Source organism: Oreochromis niloticus, linkage group LG3, assembly GCF_001858045.2.
Source record: "Oreochromis niloticus isolate F11D_XX linkage group LG3, O_niloticus_UMD_NMBU, whole genome shotgun sequence".
In the NCBI taxonomy this organism is placed as follows: Eukaryota; Metazoa; Chordata; class Actinopteri; order Cichliformes; family Cichlidae; genus Oreochromis; species Oreochromis niloticus.
This window is the reverse complement of record NC_031967.2, coordinates 37184377-37197688: the sequence shown is the minus strand read 5'-3', so window position 1 is coordinate 37197688 and position 13312 is coordinate 37184377. Positions and strand designations below refer to the sequence as shown.

Here is a 13312-nt window from a genome sequence, read left to right as displayed (position 1 = left end):
TAATTACCAATCATTTTAAAAATCATTCATATTAAATAATAACATTTATATCTTTATTTTTATATAACACATATCAAATCCAAACTGCAAAGGACTTCAAACAGAAATTATAAATGACAAAAAGCGTAATGAAAGTATAATGCGCATAGTGAAGAGAATAAAAAGAGAATTTAAACATTATTAACATGAATAACAAAAAATATTTGAACTATACGACTTGAATAAAATAAAAGGACGATAGTAAAAAATAACATTTAATCATCACAAACAAAAGTACAAATTAATTAATTTTAGATTATAGCAATGAAAAGTCAGGCTAACATTTTGCTTTTAAAAATCTACTTTTAAGTTATTTAAAGAACACTGAAGACAAAACTTCATTCAGCAGACGAAATGAAAATGTTCCAGAAGTTGTCAGTAGATGTTCATGTTGTGCCAGTAGAGGGCGCTGCAATTGCACCAATCTGTGGTTTGCTGCTTATGAGTCGTATGATCATGTCTTGGGGCAGTCCTTTGGATATAAGCACATTTTTGATCTACAGAGGGGGAAAAATGAAGAGAGATATTCTCACTGATTTTTATTATACATGTGAGGGTTCTTTAGCAAGCAAGCAAGCAAGCAATTTATTTATATAGCACTTTCAGATCAGCCCCCAGCTGAACACAAAGTGCTGTACACTTGACATGCCAAAATGATGCTTTAGAAAGAAGCAGCAAAGGTTTTAAGAAACTGTGCTCACATAAACAGTTTTATGATGAAGGGTGTGCCTGTGTGATTTTGTCTATCATGTGTGAACAGTTTAAGGTATGACCCCCTCTGGCATTAACATCAGCACAAAAATGGTGTACCTGGAGCTTCATGTCATGGTTTTTCTTGGCAGATTAGCTTCTGTAGTTTTAATGTGTTAGTGGCCCAGTGTCTTTGTCCATGAAGTGTAATAAGGAGCCTGCCCGGATTCCCTTTATCCGTATGTGTCAGTGGCGTGTTTAACTCAGACCACAATCTTTTCTATTTTTGATAGATAAACTGACAACAACTGACACCAAAAATGAAGCAAAGCTCAAAACAAAGTTCCCAAACTGGATATATACCCTACACGACCACCATCATTTCAATCTATAAAGCAGGATATTTTGTTCTTTATATCCAGGATTGTAGCAACTTGTGTTCTGAGTCAGCAGCTTTGTCAAAATGTCAGAATTTGGCACCCTGGGAATGAGAATGGGTTGGACAGTACAAGGATTTTAGAAATTAGAAGGACTGAATGGACTCTGAAACAGATCCAAAGACCATCCAGGAGAGGGCCTAAAAAGTATATCTTTCACCATCTTAAATGGTGTGATTGCAGCCATTCCCTAACTCTCTGTGAATGGTACTCATGGCCATTATTGTGTCGCATGTTATTGACAAGAAACTGACCTCCCAGTCCATTGTTCCTTCAGTGGTGCTAGTTTCAGTGATTATGCAAATGTACTGTTTATAAGACTGGGGAAACCTGCAGTCAGCTGAGAATGAAGACGTTATTTGGATGAGTGACGAAACGTTTCTCCCATTGAAAACGCTACGTCCAGATGAACAGAATCAAATTTGAGATTTCCTTACCTGGATGATTGAGCATGCTTTAAGACACATTAACACTTTAAAACCTGAACCATTAAAAAAAATTGATATTGGAGTGTTTGTTGAACATTTAGACAAAATATATAAAAGAAAATGTCAATTTTTAATCTGCATATATATGAGTTTTAATTTGTATCACATTTGCTACGTAAGCCATATTTTTGCAATTTAGTCATTAAAAATGTGTCACGCAATTTCAGTTTCAATATCATTTTTTGAGGGTAAAAAAAATCATGCTGATGATGTAGAAGTCTCAAAAACTCACAAAAAGGCATGTATCAAATACAATACCCTTGGCTTTAAAGGGTTAAAGGGTAAATTTGAACAAACACATTTATAGTTGAAAGGTTTAACAGTTTTGATGCTTCCCTAATTTGTTGTCGATCAGCTGTTTACAGTCCATATGGTGCAGCTGTTTGACTCTCTGATGGGATTTCTGAATAAATACAAATATACTTACCTGTGTAAGTAAGTCATCTCTATCGATTTTAGACAAGTCCACCAAAGAGGCAATCTTCAATTTGAGAACATCTAGAAACACAAAGACATTGTCATGTATGGCTGTGTGGCAGGCAGGACCCAAATGCAGGACTCGTACATGGAAATGTAAACTTAAAGTGGCATTGTTATTTGCTGAGAAAAAATCCACAAACTAAACTTACAAAAACCAAACCAAAACTTGAACATGGAAACTAAAAACTAAACACTGAGGAACTACAAAAAGAAACACTAGGAAATGAGGAGCATGGAACTAGGAACGATGGAAACAGAAACACAGAGAAACTTAACACACATGGGACGACGCGCCTGACTGGTGAGACACAGGAGACGCATGAACATAGAGGCCGGGGAGACTGGACAAGAAACGTGTAACACAGGGGAGGCAAAGAAACAATACCAAAGAACTGGAAATCACCAAATACTAACTAAAACAAAGAATATCAATAATCAAAAACATAAACACTGGGTTGCTAGACTCAGGATCTTTTTTGTGTTAGCAAAAAGAAATATGCACTGTGAATTTTGAGATGGTGGTGTAAAACTCATGTCAACCATGTTTTCCTACATGAAACATTAAGGAGCAATTTGTTTGTCCACCAAGGCTTAGTTAGCTTTACTTAATAATCTATTTACTTCCTGCGGGCATTTTGATCATAATTATATATTTCTTACTTTGCTCATGCTGAGTTTATTCACTAGTTCACACTGTTAATTGGAAAGACAACCACTGTGTTTTTGTGGCCTGGTGAAAACCAGGCTGATGACTTTATTTTGGACTTTTGATTTTGTATGCAGTTAGTCAGTACTGCAAAATTCACTCAATATACCTAAAAACCAAGTGCTAGATTTACACATTGTGAATTGAGTATTATGTAGTGATATATAAATGACATGAAATATTACCGTTTTCATGTGACCAGCAATTAATAGACATGAACCAAAGTGAGCTTCATATATGTTGCACTGAGACAAAGTAACTCTGTAAACATCATGTCATTTCAGTCATACTCACAAGATGGTTCACTGAGTGTAGTTGTTGTTTCAGGTGTTGTGGTTATTATTGGTCCTTTAAACAGTCAGAATTAGATGTTCTAACTCAGTTACACTGATCCAGTAAATTAGATTTAAAATGTGGCTAAAATGGTGAAGGGCTCTACTCACCGTTTGCAACAGTCACAATGACACATCGAAGCTCTGAGTGATACTTGGTTCCACTGCAGAAATAAGTCAGTGCAATAGATCTGTTATTTAGTGTACAAAATTATTCTTTATGTAGTTTCTCGTCCTCTTTCCTTTTCAAGTATACCAGTATACCTGTCCAACACTCCTTAATGACCATGCTTAAATCACCCAAAGACAAGTATAAGCAGAAAAGTTGAAACAGAAACACAGTACTAAAAAAGTTAACAGTAAAGAGAAATCTGATGCTTTGATGCTTTAAAGATAAGATAAGATAACCTTTATTAGTCCCACACATGGGAAATTTGTTTTGTCACAGCAGGAAGTGGACAGTGCAAAAGTTATGAAGCAAAAATTAGAATACAATAAGAATAAAATACTGTACACAATTGTAAAGAATAGAATAAAATAAAATACTATATACAGTAGAATAAATAGAATAAAATATACAATAGGATAAAAATAGAATCCAAATGCTTTATACAACTGAGTAAAAATACAACTTTGTCAGAAAAGAGTATTGCACTTAGTGTTATTGCACATGTGTGGATGTGTGTGTTTGATCAGTTAAAGTCTTTGTTGTGGAGTCTGACAGCAGTGGGGAGGAAAGACCTGCGAAATCTCTCCGTCCCACACCGTGGGTGCCGCAGCCTGCCACTGAAGGAGCTGCTCAGTGCTGTCACAGTCTCATGCATGGGGTGGGAGATGTTGTCCAACAGGGATGACAGCTTAGCCACCATTCTCCTGTCACTCACCACCTCCACTGGGTCCAGAGGGCATCCTAGAACAGAGCTGGCCCTTCTAATCAGCCTGTTCAGTCTCTTCCTGTCCCCAGCAGAGATGCTGCCACCCCAGCAGACCACACTGTAAAAGATGGCTGAGGCCACCACAGAGTCATAGAAGGTTTTCAGGAGTGGGCCCTCTACTCCAAACGACCTGAGTCTCCGCAGCAGGTACAGTCTGCTCTGCCCTTTCCTGTAGAGGGCGTCTGAATTATGAGTCCAGTCCAGTTTGTTGTTCAGATGAACACCAAGGTACCTGTAGCTGTCCACAGTCTCAATGTCCATACCTTGGATGTTCAGTGGTTGCAGTGGAGGATGTTTGTGCCTGCGGAAGTCTACCACCAGCTCCTTGGTTTTACTGGGGTTGATCTGGAGGTAGTTCAGCTGGCACCAGTCCACAAAGTCTTGGGTCAGTCCTCTGTACTCCCTGTCATCCCCATCAGTGATGAGGCGACTATTGCAGAGTCATGAGACAACTTCTGCAGGAAGCACTGGGTGGAGTTGTGGGAGAAGTCTGCAGTGTAGATGGTGAAGAGGAACGGAGCCAGAACCGTTCCCTGTGGGGCCCCCGTACTGCAGACGACCCTGTCCGACACACAGCCCTGAGTCCTCACATACTGTGGTCGGTCGGTGAGGTAGTCCAAAATCCAGGTAGTGAGGTGATGGTCCACTCCAGAGTTCTCCAGCTTGTCCTTCAGGACCTTGGGAAGAATAGTGTTGAAGGCACTGGAGAAATCAAAGAACATGATTCTCACAGTGCTCCCAGCGGTCTCCAGGTGCATCAAGTGAAGCTTTCGTTATCAGCATCTACATGAATCTTAAAATCTTCCACTACAATTATTTTATCTATTGTCTTTTCCAGTTGTGGATAATCAATCAGTGTATCTGTGCTAGGCTATAGTGCAAAATTACGGTGGCCCCTAGAGACAAAGCACGTACAAACTCCAAAACACTTGCAAACTCCAAAACACTTGCAAAATCCAAAACACTTGCAAACTCCAAAACACTTGTAAACTCCAAAACACTTGCAAAATCCAAAACACATGCAAACTCCAAAACACTTGCAAAATCCAAAACACTTGCAAAATCCAAAACACTTGCAAACTCCAAAACACTTGCAAACTCCAAAACACTTGCAAACTCCAAAACACTTGCAAACTCCAAAACACTTGCAAACTCCAAAACACTTGCAAACTCCAAAACACTTGCAAACTCCAAAACACATGCAAACTCCAAAACACATGCAAACTCCAAATCACAACGGAAGTGCTCCAGGACGCTAGGGGCAGTGTTGAGCTCAATTTGCAAAATAAACGGCAAGTTTGTCTGTATGGGACGGTCTAGTCTCCGTCGCGCTTCCCAGGTTGCCTAGCAACCATGATACTAACCGCTGGAAACGTGTCATACAACTTTGTTTGACAGAAATGAAGGAGAACATATTTTGTTCATTTGTTTGTTTGTTTCTACAAGAGCTTTGTGTGATTTGATAAGTATCTGAGGCTGAGACCACAGGACTGTAAAACATGATTTTTGGGCTTCATTTCTGTAATGAACAGTCATTTAAGATTAGTTAGTAAATAACAATTAGCTAATGTTGTTCATGAGACTAAAGTCATCTCACTTTGGTAATGTAAATATAATATGGCCAATATTATAGTTATTATATTAATCATTATTAGCTATTACAGCAGTGAACATGAACTCTGTGTCAAATACTGAGCCTCAGTACAGATTCAAGTTGCAGTTATCTATATGTCTTATCACCTTAAATCTTCACTCAAAGAGAAGTATCTTTGACAGTGTATATATAGGTGTATCATATATAAGAGACAAATGTTGTTCCTTCAGTATGTTGGCATTGCTAAATTTGGCTCATTGCTTACATATATTTATAAAAAGAAAATGTACAAACTGTGATAACTGTTTCTGATAAAATGAAGAGTAGACTGATATATTAAATATTCCTTTATTGGGTGAGAAAATCAGAGCATGCCATAACTGCTTTAAGTCATACAGAATAGATATCAGAGCCTTAAACAGGCTGACTTCTGCTAAATGGGTCAAACTGGGCACAAAGTATACAAACACATAACATATTTATAGAATATGATGGAACACTATAGATCAACTTACCTCAGAATATATAAAGCATAGAAATAATTACAGCAATATGATCCAACAAACACAGCAGTACTACTAATGCAAAATACTCAAAGCTTCCTAGAACTGAAACAAACATGGACATTTATTTTGAGGTCCATTCTGCTGCTGATACATACTTTAGGTTTGTGAATATTAAACTTGTTCCTGCCTTTCATAGTGTGTAACTTGAAGGCCCTGAGTACTTTCTCCCACATTAAAAACACTGGAATGATACAGTTATTTGAACATGACCTAATCAGACTGATTCAGGACAGACAATGAGTTCTTTTAACCTTTTCTAGCGTCCTTCACACAGAGGGAACAGTCTGTCTATTCTCTCCGTCTGTCTGCTGCTGCTGGCTCTTCCTCCTCCTCTTCCTCACACACTGCTGAGTTTGTCCTGGTGGATCATCAGGGGTGCAAAGCCTCACAGATGATGTGCAGCAGTGGGTCCCTCAGTCTGTCCTCACTCTGGACACTTGCAGTTGTCACACATGGAAATCAAATGTGTGATAAGCTGCAGGATTCAAACACAAGTGTAACTTATAAATACATGTTCATACTTTTATTCCACAATCAGAGCGAAAGAAACAGAGAGAGAGTGCAGGACAGACAGACAGGTGACAGTCTCAGGTGTAGACACTGCTACAAAACAGCACAAGAGAAGGAGGATTTAGTGTTTGTGTTATTACGAGTGCTAAACAAGAAGAGTTCCAGATGGTCCAGTGGACACATGTGTGACTCCTGTGATTAAAGCATCTTTCTTTCAGCTTAACGAGTGAACCGTCAGCTCGTTCAAACACACGTTAAAGTCCGTTTGGCTCGACACCACCGAACAGAGGCAGCAATATAACATAGCTAACATTAACAGTGCAGTGAATCCTGCTTGTGCCGTCATATTCAGGACTGCAAACCGAGCAGCATCACTGACTTTCAGCTTGTTGTGTTTGTGGATATATGACTGACTTTAATTATCCATAAAATCATCACATTCTCTGTAAGATTAAAGTCAACTATTGAACGGCATATATTTTGAAGTAAAGGCTTTAAAACCAAGTTAGTACAAACATCGCTAATGTCACTTAACTTTGCTGACATGTGGCCAACAGTAATGTTTTAATGTTCTTCATTATAAAAACATTTGCGCATAAATAAGTGACATAATATTCAGTACTTACTTCTGAAAGTTTACTCTTTGGCGGCTCCGCTTCCGCCGTTTTTTTCGGCAAATTATCCACACCACGGCGCTATGAAATCTGGGATATGTTGGGCCATGAAGGCTACACCGACCCATCCTTAAAATTCAGGGAAATTAAGGACGCATTTGAGGGCCGCATTTCGAGCAGCCTTTGAATTGGGACAGCCTTCGTCGTGTCGCTGTGACATAATCGTCCTTAAAATGTGGCCTTTAAGGCTGCAGACCCTGAATTGGGATAGAGCCCAAATCCGGTCATTGGTACTTCCTGGCTTGTGTAGTTACTAGGTAACAAAAGCTCAACACTGCCCCTAGCGTCCTGGAGCACTTCCGTTGTGTTTTGGAATTTGCAAGTGTTTTGGAGTTTGCATGTGTTTTGGAGTTTGCAAGTGTTTTGGATTTTGCAAGTGTTTTGGATTTTGCAAGTGTTTTGGAGTTTGCATGTGTTTTGGAGTTTGCAAGTGTTTTGGATTTTGCAAGTGTTTTGGAGTTTGCAAGTGTTTTGGATTTTGCAAGTGTTTTGGATTTTGCAAGTGTTTTGGAGTTTGCAAGTGTTTTGGATTTTGCAAGTGTTTTGGAGTTTGCATGTGTTTTGGAGTTTGCAAGTGTTTTGGAGTTTGCATGTGTTTTGGAGTTTGCATGTGCTTTGGAGTTTGTACGTGCTTTGTCTCTAGGGGCCACCGTACAAAATAACATTTAATCTACACAATCTAACAAAATTAAGTCCAAATTAATTAATTTCAGATTATACACAGCAAATTCAAAAGTGTTAAATGTATTGGTGTTAGTAGTCTTCTTGCAAAAGTAGAGTTAATTTTACTCTTAGTAGAGTCACATTCCTTTAATGTAACTCTGCGGTGTAAAATTATAGTAGTTAAAACTGAGTGTTAAAAATTAGTGTTTCTATGTCAAATCTGGAGGTGTTACAATGGAAACATTAACTCTTGAGCTCTTAACTCCGAACTCCTAGAGGGGCTATGACACTAATAGAGTAAATTCACAGACTCCGCCCCCAGCACCATAGGCTCCAATCGAAGCTGAAGTGAAGCGTTTCAGAACCTTTTGCTCTACATATTTGAGTTGTTTGCCATTCTTGGTAAGTCATTTTTTCAAAGATTGTTTCACTTATTATTATTAGCTTTTACTTCTGTGGCTCTTTGGAGTTGAGACAAAGCTGTGTGAAAGTCATTAGCCATGTTGCTCGGTGATAGCATGATATTCTGTTTTAGCTAGCTGAAATGTATTGTTTGCAGGCAAATACTACAGCCTTGAAAAAAAGCTTGCATGTGAATTTTCAGTCAAATTTTTGGTCAACTTAAATAAACCTAAAACAATGTCTACAATGTGAAATGTTGGTATAATGGTGCTACTTGAAGCCTGAAAACGATCTCCTATAAAAAAAAAAAAAAAAAAAAAATGAGCAAACAGCAGCTACCGCTGTTTGCTCGTTTTTTTCTATATATGTCCTGACTGGGTTCTACGTTAGCATTTAGATCCCTCCAGAGTTTTGTGCACATGGTTTAGGTAAAAATGAAAAAGATGAGGTTTTAAATTTAGTTCAGTATTACCTGTTGTCTGTGTGCTTGTCTTTTGGGAAAATACTTTACACAAGTAATGGCTCAAAAATTATTCCTTTTTTTTTACTGTGCTGCAATTGATTATCGGATTAATTGTGCAATAAATTAGTGTCAACTAATTTTTAATCAATTTTTAATCAATCTCCACACAGAATATGCTGTGAATATGAAGGTGGAATATGGGGGAGAGCAGAAGTGCGTTGAAGTTCCACAAAGTGATGAATGAAGGACATGCATATTGTATTGAAGAAATAAGTGATGAGAATGCTGTTATTTATTTGCATTTACCAGCTCACCTATGTCAGACCTTTTGATAAACAAAATTCTAATGAAAGTGAGAACATGTAGATTGTTTTCTTTCAGAAAATGTTTTGAAATTGTGGTGCACAGTTCAGAATAAATGTTTTTCAAAAACCATTGCATCTTTTTAATGTTTATTTCCAAAGGAATTTCTAGAAGTTCAGAACAGTAGAATTTCCACTTTTTAGAATTAATTAGAAGATAACTCTTATGTAGTTAAACTAAAATACTCTTTGAGAGTTAATATATAAACTCTTAACACCTAGTTAGCATTAGTAAGTGTTAAATTATCAACTCCAGATAGATTTGGTGTTTAACACTAAATCAGAGTTAACTTACCAACTCTCCAAAAAGAGTTAAATTAACACTCTCTGGTGTGGACCCATATAGACAATTTAATAGTGTTGAAATCAAATCTGACAGTGTTAATTTTGACATGCTGGATTTGCTGTGTAGCACTGGAGAGTCAGGGTAACATGTTGCTTTTAAAAGCTGCTCTTGAGAAGTGATTGTAATTATTAAAAATGTGTGTTAAAGAACAGTGAAGACTGAACTTCATTCAACAGCTGCCATGAAGAAGCTCCTTAAGCTGCCAGTTCATGTTTTGCCAGTAGAGGGTGTTGCGGTTGGACCAATCTGTGCATTGCTGCTTATTAGTCGGACGATCATGTGTGGGGGCAGCCCTTTGGATATCAGCAAATTTTTGATCTACAGAAAGAAAAAAGGAAGAGAGATATATAATCACCCATCTTTTAGATGTGAGGTTTCTTTAGAAAGGAGCAGCACAGGTTTTACAACTCAGAAACATTTTTTTTTTATGTTGGAGTATGTTCTCGTGTGAAGTAAATTGGGATGAATATTCAGTTTATAGTACGGCCTCGTACAGTCATTTCTCAAAGTGAGATGTTAGACACAGCTCACCCAAACTAATCCTCTATCCAATTCAAACTCTGATTCTTACAATACAGTGATTCTGGTCATCTGGACGTAGCATTTTCAATGGGAGAAAATTATCATCACTCATCCAAGTAACTGAGCGAACAGAGGGAGGAACACTGGTTTGAGTGGGTTAGAGGGTCATCTCCAAATCAACGAGGGGGCCATAGAGTAAATTTTTCACCATCTATTGTTACCAACGTGAACTCAGACAGCCCTTCGGGCAATCTGTTTGTTGTGGTGGAAATTAACTTTTCATTAATTCGACTGCAATCTCTTGCATTTCCCCTGCTTCATTTCTGCTGCTGTCTCTGTGGCTGGTGTGCTCTCTCAGCATATGGCAAATTACTGACACAATATTATTACCAGTCCTTTATTTATCCACGTAAAAAAAATCTCATTGAGATTAAAATCTAATTTCCAAGAGAGACCTGGCATCATGGCAGCAAATATACTGCTTAACAACTTCAGACAACCCCACCGACTGATTCACCACTGTGTCTTTACTCAGTTCTCTTAAGAGTGAGTCGTCTGCTTTGTTTGTTTAGTTACTGTTAAAGAAAATGTGGCGTTGCATTCCCCCCATTTAAAACCTTGTTGAGCTAATGCTAGGCTACCCATCCATCCATCCATTCTCTTCTGCTTATTCTTTTCAGGATCATGGTTCTGGAGCCTATCCCAGCTGTCTTCACTGAAAGCTGAAGTCGCTATCGGTGATTTTATTTATTAAAGAACAGTTTTTGTTATCATTATGACTGAATTCTTTGATTGTTGAGTGAAAGATTTGACTTTTGTAGTTTTGTCCATTTTGAATATTTTTCGTAACTTTTCCTATTTTATGCTAAAACAAAATTTTTAAATTGTTTTGAAGTCATTTGGATTTTTGACCCTGTTGCGCAACACAAAAACAATTAAAGTTTGTTTTTTGAATATTTAAATGTTTCTGGATACTTTTTAATAGCTTTGTTGCTAATTTGATTAATTTTGATGGGACCTAGAAGTATTTTTGATTTTACTACGCTATATTTGTAACAACGCACTACTTTCTGTTGTACCATACTGTTCAACTGATGCTCACAAGGATATGGTACCACAGTGTGTTCAACGCTGCTTTTATGCAGACAGAGGGTTGTAAGTAATCCGGAAAAGTTGGAACACCTGTTGGACCACCAGCTTTCAAGGTTTGACTAACCTCCATTGCTGCAGAACAGCTTTAAATTGTTAACCCATTTTGTGTTTCTCGAAAAGGCTTTTTGGTATAATTCTGAAATGTACATTATTTTTTAGTTTTGGATAACCTTACCTTTTAACCTCTGACAGTTCACCACTTACCTTGGTACTTTTTCACGCTGTTCATTGGACTTGATTGATTTGAATTGCAATAAATAACTGGAAACATTAGGATGTTCTTAAACCTTTGATGGGTAGTGTACATTCATTAGCTCAACTTCTGTTGTTTGTGTCTTATTCTCACACTCAGGCTCCTAAGCTGAATTTACTTCTGGTCATCAAGAAACTGACCTTATAAAAAATATCGTATTTATAAGGTTGGAAAACCTGCAGTTAGGTGAGACTGAAGGAGTCACTTGGACGCATGATGAAACATTTCTTCCACTGAAAACACTTCACCCAGATGAGCAGAATCAACTTTTTGGGATTTCCTTACCTAGATGATTGATCAAGCATCAATGCATATTAAAGTGTACATTTGAAGAAACACATTTATAGTCAAAAGGTTTTAACAGTTTTAATGCTTCTGTAATTTGTTGTCCATATGGTGCACTTATTTCACGCTCTGATAGCATTTCTGAATAGATACAGTAAGAATTTACTTACCTGTGAAAGGAAGGTATCTCTATCAATTTTAGACAAGTCCACCAAAGAGGTCATCTTCAATTTAAGAACTGTAACATCTAGAAACACAAAGGCGCATTAGAATACATTAGAAATCGCCTAACTGTATTCAGTGCTGAACTAAAATTACTGCAAGTAGTTGCAATGATTAAAGTTTCCAAGCAACCTAATCTCTGCTGATCTTTTTTTAATTCAGACCACATACATTATTTTCTGTTTTGTGGTAGAAATGAGAGTTTCCGCTGTGAATTTTGAGTTTGGTTGTGTTGTCGCTCACATTGTACTTCATGACACATTTGTATTTGTGTATTTTTGCTAAATATTTTGCTAAATGTTTAGAAATTACACATTTTAAAGACTTTTGTGTCACCAAAAATTTGATTTGTGTTTTTTGTCGAAAGAACCCTGTGTTTGTCCACCAAGGCTTATTTAGCTCTACTATTTACTTTCTGCAAGCATCATCATTGTATATTTCTTACTTATGACAACCATTGTGCTTTTGTGGTCTGGTGTAATCACCTGTAATCAGCTCATGCCTTTATTTTGGACTTTGGGTTTTATATGCAGTTAGTCAGTACTGCTAAATTTACTCAATATACCTCCAAAAACCAAGTATTGTGCTGGATTTACACATTCTAAATTGAGAGTATTATGTAGTGATATGAAATTTACATGAAATATTACTTTTTTGGTGTGACCACCAATTCACAGGCATGAACTAAAGTGAGAGTAATATATGTTGCACTGAGACAGAGTAACTCTCTAAACATCATGTCATTTCATTTATACTCACAAGATCGTTCACTGGGTGTAGTTGATGCAGGAAGAGTTTTACTTGAAGTACTAGTAGTAGTTGTTGTAGGTGTAGTAGTTGTTGTAGGTGTAGTAGTTGAAGTGCTGGTAGTAGTTGTTGTAGGTGTAGTAGTTGGTGTATTGGTGGTAGTTGTTGTAGGTGTAGTAGTTGGTGTACTGGTGGTAGTTGTTGTAGGTGTAGTAGTTGGTGTACTGGTGGTAGTTGTTGTTATAGGTGTAGCAGTTGTTGTAGGTGTAGTAGTTGGTGTACTGGTGGTGGTTGTTGTAGGTGTAATAGTTGTTGTAGGTGTAGTATTTGGTGTATTGGTGGTAGTTGTTGTAGGTGTAGTAGTTGGTGTACTGGTGGTAGTTGTTGTAGGTGTAGCAGTTGGTGTACTGGTGGTAGTTGTTGTAGGTGTAGTAGTTGGTGTGG

The 13312-nt window shown here is 37.6% G+C and overlaps 1 long non-coding RNA gene across 1 annotated transcript; it reads right to left on the bottom strand.

Annotated features, from left to right (window-relative positions):
* Window positions 1-318: 318 nt before the first annotated feature.
* Window positions 319-12973, bottom strand: LOC102077805 (uncharacterized). The gene is made up of 7 exons (XR_267135.4): window positions 12881-12973; window positions 12070-12146; window positions 9852-10005; window positions 3284-3336; window positions 3135-3188; window positions 2082-2152; window positions 319-536 (listed from the first exon to the last, which is right to left on the bottom strand). It is a non-coding gene; the product is annotated as an uncharacterized LOC102077805 (long non-coding RNA).
* Window positions 12974-13312: the final 339 nt, after the last annotated feature.